Below are 13,044 nucleotides of genomic sequence, written 5' to 3'. Positions count from 1 at the left end.
GCTGATGACTATGGAGTGAGTCTTCAATATTTGATTAGAATTATTTCCCTTTATATTAATTATGTAGTTTAGTTTTTTACAACCCAGATCTTTCCAGTCTCTTTCCCCCATCCAGATAATACTTCCATGTCACAAAGATTAGCAAAATTAACCCTCTCACCAATTATGCCTGACAGAATTGCCTAACAGAATCCTAGAGTTTCTTACTTCTCTACAGATGGTAGAGAAACTTTCATCAACTGTCTTTTGAAACCAAGACTTTTTTCAACTGAGTTCAAAAACTTTCTATTGTTTTCATTTACATTAGTGTAATCTTTATACATATACATGTATGTATGTAGATATTTCACCTGATTATTCTTGTCTGGAATAATGACACAAGTTATTAAAGAAAGTCTGAGGAAAGACTTGAGGGCAACTTGTGGTTTGATTAGAAAAATGAGATCCCAGAACAGATAAAATAGGCAGAGGACTCTGTGTCTTTTCCCTCTTTTCAATTAGGTATTTCAGAAAGTGTAGTATTAGAGATTTGTGTCAGGTCTTCTCAAGACAAATTCCTATCAATTGGACAGATTTTTCAGATCATAAGTTCTACAGTGGAAAATTATGTTTGTCCAACTGATGAAACACTGAAAGGCAGGGAGATATTGGGGAAAAAAAATTGCAGAGTTGATTACTGTCCTTCATTCCTAAAGAGAACCAAAATAACATCACTATGTTGGAGACAAAGTGTGTCTGTGACTGAACGGAGGAATCCAATCCTATAATAAGACTCTACCATGATCCAGCAGAAATAATCCACAGGAACATATGGAATGGAGATGTCTCTAAATCTGCTCATCTCATTTCTTTTGAGCTACTATAATTCTGCTTCATTCATAGAGCACAGTGTCTTCATTTATGTAGGCACAACATCAATGTCTTCCATCTATTCCAAGATTCTTCAAAGAGACACTGAGAGTGTCTTTGTCTTGTTTCTTCTGAAACACTTGTCTTGTATAAGTTCTTTGTAAAATGGTCTTTTAGATAAACATACATTTTGACATTCAAACAATATGACCAGTCCATTGGAGTTGTGTTCTTTGCAATCAAATTTGAATACTTGGCAATTTATCTTGAGAAAATAACTCAATTATCTGCCAGGTAATCTTCAGAATTCAAAGACAATTCAAATGGAAACGATTCCGTTTCCTGGCATGGTACTAGTATATTGTCCAGGTTTCACAAGCATACAATATAAATTCACCACAATGATTCTATGGACTTTTAATTTGGTAGCAGTCTAATACAATACCTCTTTTTCCTCACACTTTCCTTTGGAGCTTTCCAAACGCTGAGTTAGCTTGGTAATGCCAAGGGAAGTGAACTTGGCTTGATATTCAAAACTTCTCCATTTGCTATAACCAATAGTTTCACATATGAATGATGTAATGCTAGCTGGTGGAGAACCATTGTTTCCTTGGTGTTCATTGTTAGGCTAAAATCAGCACAAACATTAAGAGACCTTGATCCATACTTTGCTGCATCTCATTCTCAGAGTGCACAGTAAAGAAACAAAGCCACTGAGTGGACAAAGAGAGTTAGGGAGATATTTGATTGACTATATAAATTATTTTCCTAGTTCCAATGATTTATTTTGCAACAGTCATGGAGGTCTAATCCAGTTTCTTCTGAAACTGTTCATTTCATCAATTCTTTTTTTTTTTTCCCCTGAGGCAATTGGGGTTAAGTGACTTGCTCAGGGTCACACAGCTAGGAAGTATTGTGTCTGAAGTCAGATTTGAATTCATGTCCTCCTGATTTCAGGACTGGTGCTCTACCCACTGTGCCACCTAGCTGCCCCTCATCATTTTTTTATTGAATAATATTCTACCATATTCATACAAAATAGTATGTTTAGCCTTTCCCCAATAGTGGCCTTTTCCTTAGTTTCTACATTGGGGTTACTCTGAAAAGAACTATTATGACTTGGAAACACATTTTAAAATGATTGTTCAGGTATAACCTATATAAGATTGCTTACTATCCTGAGGAGGGGGGAGGTAAAAGGAAGAGGGAAAAAATGGAACCAAAAATCTTAAAAAATGAAAGTTGAAGGGTTTTTTTTTTACTTGTAATTAGAAAAATAAAACATCTTTGAAATTAAAAAAAAAGAAAATGAATCTTTAAAATTGTTTTTACATATAATTAGAAAAATAAAATACTATAAAAGCAGTTATAAAAGTTAGATTTATGTTTTCCTCCAACTATCCCTGATATTGAATTTTTAAAATTCAAGTTATGATTTTTTCCTCCTCACTTTACTTATTTTATTTTTAAAGATAACTATCTTTACTCCTTGCTCTTTTCCCTTCTCTGATGGCTTTCTAATGGTTTCTTCTTATTTGTTACTCCTTTCCTTTGGGTATTTTATTAGTTCCCTTTTCTCTCATGTTTTTATCTAGTAACATAATCTTCCTTCCGTTTTTTTCCCCTCTCAGTCAAGTAAGTTCCTCTTTCCTCTTTTTCCATTCCATTACTCCGATTCATTAGTTGTTGTTTTTTATTTCATTTTTGCATCTCTTTCAAAAAGGATTTCTCTTGCTCTCTTCATTATCCATCCTCTTTTTCCTTTTGTTCAGGATCCTCATTCTCTGATTCATGATCCCTATCATTCTGGTCTCTGTTTTCCCCGTATTTTTCCTGTAATAAAAACTCCCAAGATATTCATTCTAGGGTCTCTCTTCTAGATGATCACTGGCATTGTTTTTTAGAGTTTATCCTGTGGATCTTGCTTTCTCCCTGTATCTCACAGAACAATGCCAACTGTTAATGATATCATAGAAGCAGAATCATATATAAAGAAAGGCCCATGGTAGGGTCTGTCAACCACCTCTGGCTCTGATTATGCAGCCCATCACTGATGTATAACTTTCCCTGATTATCTTCCCACTCATATTTGCTTCAATATCTCATTTCTGGGGTGAGTGCTCTTCCACTCCTTCATATGCCAGTTGCCCCCAGGAGCTTCAGATCTCTCCCTCACACACACATACACATTTCTTATTATAAAATAAGATTTTTCAAGCACCAGATGTTCCAAACCTCACCTGGTATAATTCCCCCACCTCCCTTCATTAACCATCTTTCTTCATTCATAGAAGCATTCATCTATAGTACTCCCTTCCACCACCAAAGTAAGGCTTTTTTTGAAACCTCTCCTTTTTCAGTCTTTCCCCTTCCTCATCAGCTACTCTCTTATATAGATTCTTACCAGGAGTCACTTTCTTCCCATTGCCAGGACTCATTTTGACCTTGACACATCACAAACCCTCCTCCCCCTTGCTTTTCATGTATCTTCCCTTGTTGTAATGTAGTCCTCCCCCCCAATTTTTTTGATTCATCTATAGCCAGTGTCACCAGATTGTATCCATAATGCCCCAACCTACTTTTTTTTTTTTAATTGATATCTCCACCAGATTTCTGTCTTCACCTCTATCTCCTAAAGTATATTTCGAATGCACATTTATTGGTCTCTATTATTGCTTCATTGGTATTGCTGTTTTTGTTCTGTTGCATTTAATCACTCTTCTGCTTTTTTTGTTACTTCACATGTTCAAGAAGCAAATATCCCTTCAGTTCCAATTTTGTTTTGTTTTGTTTTATAGAAATGTTTATAAACTCTTCTTATTATTGAATGATCATATTTTATCCTGTATGGTTAAGCTCATATTTGCAGAATAGGTCATCCTGACCTTTGTTTTGAGCTCCACTGATTTATAGAGGATATTTTAAAATTCCCTCTTCCTTTTTCTAGTGATTGTAAAATAGTCTTGTATTATGTGAATGTCTTTTCATTTCTGAAGAAGTTGTTAAATTTAACTCTTATATTTTGGAGTTTGCTGTCTTAATTTTGTTTTGTCCTCCTCTCCCCCTCCTCCCAGGGCAGGGGGCGGGGGTGATCTATGAATTCTTTCTATTAGAATCTCATTTTTTCCATTCAGAAATTTAGGGCAGTTTTTGTTGTTGTGGTTGTTGTGGTTATTGTTGCTTTTTACTATTTCTTGCATTTTGGAAATATAGCCTCCATATATAGGAAACAAATTCAGGCATCCATGAATAAATACTGCAAGATATAACCAGTTGATAAGGGGTCAAAAGATATAACACTCAATTTTTAGAAGAATAAATCAAAGCTATAGAAATAGTCATATAAAAATGTTCATATCCATTGAGAAGGCAAGTAATATGATACTCATTACAAACTGTTCTCACTTTGTGTAAATTTAATTATGCAAATTTGATTTTACATAAAGAAATCTACATTCCAACAAAACACATATGTTAATTTTTCTGTACAGTACTGTGCTCTCTCTCTTCATTCCTGCCACTTGGCTTGGGGCTCTGTGGCCTTTCACTTCTCCCCACCCCCCCCCAAAAAAAAAAAAAACAAAAAAACAAAAACCAAAGAACAACCTTCAAGTGAAAGCAGGACAGATATGGGATGGATGAATGGGAAAATAATCACACTGCTACCAAATTATCTTCACACCTCTTGTGCCAAGGGAGAAAACCTCTGCCTACTTTGCCCACCCCCATATATCCAGCCGCAAGGGTCTTCCTTCAGTCCATCCATCCATGACCCCATCGATTGCTTGTTCTCTTCTATGTGTGAACATGTCTTATCCCCAAATACTTGCCTCCTCCTATGATAGTCCTACCCTTCTTTCCTCCTCCATGGACCAGTGGCTTCCTCACTCCTTTCCCCCACTTCCAGGTACAAATTCATATTATATAAAAATTACTTTATGTAGAGGTCTGTAGAATGATCCACTTCCATAAAACAAGAACTGTCTGTGTATATGTGTGTGTGTATAGTCATGCAAAACATATTTTCGTATTAGCTATATTGCAAAAAAGGAAAAAATAATAAAGATAAAAATAAGCTTCAATCTGCATTCAGAGTTCATCAATTCTCTCTCTAGAGGTTTTTAATTTTTAATCATAAGTCATTTGAAATTGTTGTGGATAACAATCACTTGTTCCATGTTCAGTTCTAACTGTTGATTTTTGGTCCACATATATGTTTCTCAGGAGACAAATAAGATGATATGATATTCCCATCTTTTTTAGAATTTGCCACACTTTGGCCTAGCTATACCAGATCTAAAATTATATTATAAAGCAGCAGTCATCAAAACCATCTGGTACTGGCTAAGAAATAGAAAAGTTGATCAATGGAATAGGTTAGATTTACATAACAAAATAATCAATGACTATAGCAATCTAATATTCTACAAACCATAAGATCCCAGCTTTTGGGATAAAAATTCACAAAATTTGACAAAAATTGCTGGGAAAATTGGAAACAAGTATGGCAGGAAGTAGGCATAGACCGACATATAACACCAAGCAAGATCAGGTCAAAATGGGTTCATGATCTAGATATAAAGAATGATATTATAAATAAATTAGAAGAACATAGGATAATTTACCTTTCAAGATTTGTGGAGGAGGAAGGAATTTGTGACCAAAGAAGAATTAGAGATCATTATTGATCACAAAATAGATAATTTTAATTATATTAAGTTAAAAAGTTTTTGTACAAACAAAACTAATGCAGACAAGATTAGAAGGGAAGCAATTAACTGGAAAAACATTTTTATGTCTAAAGGATCTGATAAAGGCCTCATTTCTAAAATATATAGAAAATTGACTCAAATTTATAATAGTTCAAGCCATTCTCCAATTGATAAATGATCAAAGGATATGAACAGACAATTTTCAGATGAAGAAATTGAAACTTTTATTGATCAGAGAAATGCAAATCAAGACAACTCTGAGATACCACTACACACCTGTCAGATTGGCTAAGATGACAGGAAACAATAATGACCAATGTTGAAGGGGATATGGGAAAACTGGGACACTGATACATTGTTGGTGGAACTGTGAATGGATCCAACCATTCTGGAGAGCAGTTTGGAACTATGCTTAAAAATTATAAAACTGTGCATACCCTTTAATCCAGCAGTGTTTCTACTGGAATTATATCCCAAAGAGATATTAAAGGAGGGAAATGGACCCACATGTGCAAAAATGTTTGTGGCAGCCCTCTTTGTAGTGGCAAGAAACTGGAAACTGAGTGGATGCCCATCAACTGGAAAATGGCTGAATAAATTATGGGATATGAATGTTATGGAATATTATTGTTCTGTAAGAAATGACAGCAGGATGATTTCAGAGAGGATTGAAGAGACTTACATGGACTGATGCTAAATGAAATGAGCAGAACAAGGAGATAATTATACATAGCAACAACAAGACTATATTATGATCATTTCTGATGGACATGGCTCTCTTCAACAATGAGAGGATTCAAACCAGTTCCACTTGTTCAGTGATGAAGAGAACCATCTACACCCAGAGAGAGAACTGTGGGAACAGTATGGAGCACAACATAGCATTCTCACTCTCTCTGTTGTTATTTGTTTGCATTTTGTTTTCTTTCTAAGTGTTTCTTTTCCTTACTTCTCGATCTGATTTTTCTTATGCAGTGAGATAACTATATAAATATGTATACATATATTGGATTTAACACGTATTTTAACATATTTAACATGTATTAAATTACCTGCCAGGTAGGGGAGGGGATGAGGGGAAGGAGGAGAAAATTTGGAACAAAAGGTTTTGCAAGGGTCAATGTTGGAAAAATTACCCATGCATATGCTTTGTAAATATAAACCTTTAATAATAATAAAAAAAGAATTTGCCACATTTTGTTGTTATGCACACAAAGTCTTTAGTGTACTCAATGAAGCAAAAGTAAATATTTTTCTGAAATATCCTTGCTTTCTCCATAATCCAATGAATATTGGCAAGTAGTTCTGACTCTTTGAAAACCATCCTGTTCTCAATTCACACGTTGCTAATTCTGGCTCCCAGAATTAAGCAATCTTGTGGGTATATGGATAACTTAAGATAAGTTATTTAACTTTGAAGAGCATTCCTTATCTATAAAATGGATCTAAGTGATTTTTGTATAAGCCTACCTCACAGAGCTGTTGTGGGAATTAGATGAGAAAATTATTCAGTAAAAACATTTTCTTCTTGAATGTTGTTTCTTATTAAAATATGTGGTTTGGGCAGTCTTATTTTCTAATTTTTTGATTTGCTTTTTCAGTTCAAAGTAAAAGGTAAACCATCTCAGAGCATTAAATTGGACCCTTTTGACATAAACAAAGAAAAAGAGAAAGAATATTTTGTGTCTTACTACTTATTCAGAAAACTTGAGTTTTAGTCCCAACTCTGCCACTATTTAGCTGTATGATTTTATGCAAATCATATCACCTCTCTGTACCTCAGTTTCCTAGATTATGAAATGAAATTGTTGGATACAATAGTTTCTAAAGACCTTTCCTAACATTGAAGTTCTATATTTTTATGCTTCTCTTATTTTATCTGGATATACTAGAATGATTTTACAGGCAAAAATCCTTTAGGCTCTATCTCCCTATTGTTCTGTTACAAGAAATTATCTCTTAGGAAATTTATTATGAATTTTCCTTCCTCTAGAAGTTATAATAAATTTAACATTCATTGCCTTTATCCATTGCCTCTTCTCTCAGGCTGTTAGTTTTCTGTGAAAGTGAATCTGTTTAGTAAATCTTACACTGTTGTTCACAAGAACAGACCACAAAATCAGAAATAGTTTTAGAAATAAATTTGTTGGGTTGTTAGTAGGGCAGCTAGGTGGCACAGTGGATAGAGTGCTTAGCCTAAAGTCAGGAAGACTCCTCATCTAGCCTCAGAGACTTCCTAGCTATGTGACTTGGGCAAACTGCTCCTCTCAGTTTCTTTGTCTACAAAATGAGGTAGAGAAAGAAATATCGAAACTACTCCAGTATCTTTGCCAAGGGAATCCAAATGAGGTCACAGAGGGTAACAAAGAATCAGACACAATCAAGAAATGACTAAACAATAACTTAGTAGAGAGATAGAAAGCTAGAATGAAGAAGTGGCTCTCCTCTCTATCAAACAACTTAACAAATTTCCTTCTCAAATAATTTTAGATTTTGGGATTTGGTCTTATGAATGACATTCTGATGATCACATACAACCACTCAGCTTCCCTGGGCTGTTTCTGAGGTTAGCCTAACCACCAAAGTAAGCTTTGGGGATTAGATGATTTTCTAGCTAGATTCAAAAATATTAATAAATGATAAATAAAAATTCATAATACTAAAGGATCATAGCTACATAAGGAGCTTGGTCAGGACTATGGCTCTGTGTGTCCTGGGACAAAAAAAAAAAATCCCTTTTTCTGGTACTTCTCAAAATGAAGTGGCTGGATTCAGTCACTAAGTTCTCTCTCAGTTTCAACATTCCATGGTTCTAAAACCCATTACTTGTTCAATGTGAGTTATTCCTGAGTCATAAATTGAAACTTGTCCTGAGGCCAGAGTCTGGCTCTGAAATGGGAAAGTCAGAAGCTGGCCACATCCTAACCTCTTCCCTGCTGTTCTACCCAATGTGCTAAGGTAGGAAGGCACCCTGTCCAGAATCAATGGAATGGGAAAAAGAAAAGCCTGGACCAGTGCAAATAAGTGAAGACTATGGAAATTGAAATATCCAAAAGGATAATGGGATGCCTTGATCAGTAGCAGGCTCTTCAATATCAGGAGATGACAAAGGGTAGAGGATTACTTGTTGGAGATATTTAAATGGGATTTCAGTTTTTGTATGAATTAGCTTAAATGACTTCTCTGGTCTCTTTTAATACGAAGAGTCATTCTACAGGCTTTAGGGAAAAGGACAGCTATTCAGAGGCTCTGGTTCTATTCTGATTTCTCTTAGGTAATAGCTAAAGAATTTATTTAGTGCTTTATGGTTCACAAAGCCCTTTACAAATATTTATACTCATTACAACCTGAGAGGTAGGAATTATCATTAAGCCCATTTAAAACTGAGGAAACTGAGGCAGTCAGAAGTTAAATGATTTGTCCAGAGTCACATAGCTAGTTAGCATCTGAGGCCACATTTAAACTTAGGTCATAGATAGCACAGCCAAGCTGCCTCATAAATTTCAGGGAAGTGACTTGAGCTCTGGAGTGTTGGTCTATAGTTTAGAGTAGAAGCAAGAGATTGTTGGAAAGAACAAAGTTCACTGGGAAGAAAAAGATACAGACTGACCTCATATGACCCAATGACCAATGAAAAACTCTGGAAAATCGGGGGAGGTACATTTATAAAGATCAGCAGATATCTAAAGAGATGCTGAGTACTATAGCAAAACAATAGCTACAACAACAACTTCACAATTTATGGCTTGAATGTCACAAGACCAAAAATCATTGAGTCAAAAAAATCTGAGATGAGGTAATACCTATTTATGCAAAAAAGACTATCACTCGGGTATTCATTGGGTCAGATAGAGATAGAGTCAAACGTGAATGGGTAATGAGAATATAAATTCTAAACAAGGTGTTATGGAGAAGAAAAAGAAACTGGAATTCCAGGGCTTTGGAAGAGTTTCAACTAACAGTCAATGAGTCAATGAGTCATTTATTAAGTAACTATTATTCCAGGCTTTATGCTAAGCACTGAGGATACAAAGAACGGCAAAGTGTATATAGTTTTATATAGTTTGTTTATATTTGTATAATTTTAAATAATATATTTTAATATAACTAATAGTGTTTACAATTTACTTTTTTATTATAAAATATGTTTTTATATCCACATAATTTTACATATTATGTAGACCATGTTATGGTGCATCTCAACTACTCAGTGCTGATGTAGCCTCACTAATTAGTGATAAAGACATGATCCTAAAGAGAAAGACAGAACACTTCCATAGTGTTCTCAACAGACCATCATCAAGCAATATTGAAGCTATTGATTGTTTACCTCAATTGAAATCAATCACTCCCTAGCTGAAGTTCTAACTGAAGAAGAGGTTTTGAAAGCTATTAAACCGCTTTGATATGATAAAGAATCAAATGCTGATTCTATTCTGAGGAACAGTCCATACAATGTTACTGCCTGACAACTTCAGGAAAAATTCTAGGATCAGAATAAAGATCTGTATACAACATTTATGGATCTGACCAAGGCTTTTGACATTGTCAGTCATGACAGTAATTATGACAGGAAAATTATGTCAAAATTCTGTTGCCCATAATAGAAATACAGTTCTCAAGAGTTCTTTTCTTTTTACTTTTTTATGCTTCTCTTTGGAGGTCATATTTGTTAGTTTTTTGTCTTTGTATCAGAAATAAATGGAATTCACCAGTTTCACTGAATGTCCATCTTCTTCCCTGAAAGAAAATGATCAGTTTGACAGGATAATTTATTCTTGACTGCATTCCAAGTTCCTTTGCCTTTCAGAATATCAGATTCCAGGCCCTTAGATCATTTAAAATGGAAGCTTCTAGGTTCTGGGTAATCCCTATTGTTGGTCCTCGGTATTTGAATTGTTTCTTTCTGGCTGCTTAATAATATTTTTCCCTTGGTACAATAGTTCTGAAATTTAGCCATGATATTCCTTAGAGTTTTAATCAGCATAATACATCAATCTCATGATGGCATGCTTGACCAGGTCCTGGACAACGGGAAATGCTTTCAAACATTCCCAGTCACCAACAGTATGAAACAAGGCTGTGTGCTTGTTTCCATGCTTTTTAGCATGATGTTTTCAGCCATGGTATCAAATGCCTTAAATGAAGACAAACATGGAATCAAAGTCAGTTATTGCACTAATGGTAATTTCTTCAACTTGGAAAGGCTACAAGTCAAAACTAAAATGGAGAGAGTGAATATTGGTGCATGATTTTTTTGTTTGCAAATAACTGTGCACTCAATGCAATCTCTGAAGCTGAGATGCAACAAAGTGTAGATCAATTCTTTGTTGTTTGTGCTAATTTTGACCTAACAATTAACATCAGCACATCCTCTATTTGTGGAACCATCACTTATAGTAAATGGTGAAGTTTTGAATGCTATGGATAAATTCTCTTACCTTGACAGTATACTTTCCAGGGATGTCTACATTGATAATGAAATTGACACATGCTTGCAATCTCTATTTGTGAATCTGAGTGTCAGCATTTATATACTTTTTAGGCTAGTGTTACAATATTACTAGCTACTTTCAGATGACATCATATATCTTCCAGGATTAATGCACAATCTATACTTTGACATTTCAGTATCCACCTTAACTATCAATACCAAGGTACTTATCAGCACAGAATTATAAATAGCATAGTTGTGATGCTCATCAATACCAACAGAATTGTAAATAGTTGTAATATTTATCAAAATAGCAGAAAATATCATACTAATGTATTTATCTCAAGTATGTCCTTAATTCATTGTTAAGGGATAAATAGTATAGTTGAAATGCCTTGTTCCTGCAGCACAAATTCTCCATCAAGATTATCCTAAATTTATCAAGTATGCATTCATTGTTAAGAAGATGGTGAGCCAATAGTTGGAATAGCTCACCCTAACAGAGAGCAACTATATATATATTTTAAAGTTAGTTCCTAATTTTGTTTAGCAATTCAATATTCTTTGCTTTAATTTTATTAATCTTTTCTGATTTTCAGAATTTGTTTTTTACTTTTTTTTTATTGTTCAAATCTTTTAGTTGATCTTTATTTAATTAAATTACTTTAAGAATAAAAGAAGGGAGAGAGAGAAGCAACAAGACAGTCCTACAGAAGTTCACAATCTAATGGAGAGGACAAAAGCAAACAAATACATATAAACCATATACAGCACAAATGTGCAATAATTTACAGGGGGAAGACATAGAATTAAGGATTGGGAAAATATTCCTTGAGATTGTAGAATTTTCAGTGGGACTTGAAGGAAGCCAGGGAAGTCAAGAGGCAGAGTTGAGGAAGGAGGGCATTCTAGGCTAGGGAGATAGCCAGAGAAAATGTCTGCAACTGAGAAGCATGTCTTGTTGCTAGGACATACAGAAGAGTAGATCAAAGAGTATGTTAGAGGGATATAAGGTATAAGAAAAATGAAAAGGTAAGGGTGAGCCTTTCAGTGCCAGATTACTTTGTATTTAACCCTCTAAGCAACATGGAACCACTGGAATTTATTGAGTCTAGAAGTTACATAGTAGGACTTGTACTTGAGGAAAATACTTTGGTTTTTAAGTAAAGAGTCATACTAAAATATTTAGAACCAGAAAGGACAGGTTCTCTCTATGACCCCAAAGGCAGTAGGATCCTGTTGAGGGGTGAGGATACCCTAAACAGCAATTAGGGTCCTGAGGCCAGAGTCACACATTTTGTGAAATAATTCGCTGTCCCCAGTCTTCAAGCAAGGTTTTTTGGCAAAAATGGGTTTATTTCTCTGAGAAACTATTTCTCTAAGTGGGCCAATACCTGATTAGGAAGATAGCAAAGTTTGGGATTTTTGATTTTTATTTAGCCTTCTATGGCCGGGGGCTAGGGAGCAATCTCCAGATGAATTGAGGGACTAATTTCCAGGTCAATAATGGGTGTCAATTATGTCCCAGGCTAAGATCTCCAAAAGAATTGTAGGTGGGGATTATTGTAAGAGTTTCCCCTAGGAATCAAGTAGGAGGGTGGGCATGCTCCCAAAGGTCAGGAGGGGTTGTGATTAGAGTTTTTTCAATCCAGGTCCAATCCCCCACCCCTCCAAAGATCAGAGGAACACAGTTCCTATTACATCAGTCCCATGCTAATTGCCTAATAGGTGTGGTCACAGATAAAATGATTAAAAAGCAATAAATCCCTACAAAATAAGCACCTATAGATTTCTGGGAATATAAAGTTGAGGAGTGAACTTTCAGGAGATTGGTTTGGTTGTGGAAAAATTGTTAAGACAACAGAATTGGAAGGGACTTCATTTTATAAATGAGAACACTAACAACCAGAAAGGGGAAGTGATTTGCCTTTGGTTGACAGAGGGAGGAGTTTGATAGCAGAAGTGGGACTAGCATCTGAGCTTCTTGTCTCTCAAATCCAGTGTTCTTTCTGTGATAATGTCACATCTCCTGGAAGAAGTATAATTTTA

This window comes from Antechinus flavipes, chromosome 4, assembly GCF_016432865.1.
Source record: "Antechinus flavipes isolate AdamAnt ecotype Samford, QLD, Australia chromosome 4, AdamAnt_v2, whole genome shotgun sequence".
NCBI lineage: Eukaryota > Metazoa > Chordata > Mammalia > Dasyuromorphia > Dasyuridae > Antechinus > Antechinus flavipes.
This window is presented reverse-complemented; position numbering follows the sequence as displayed.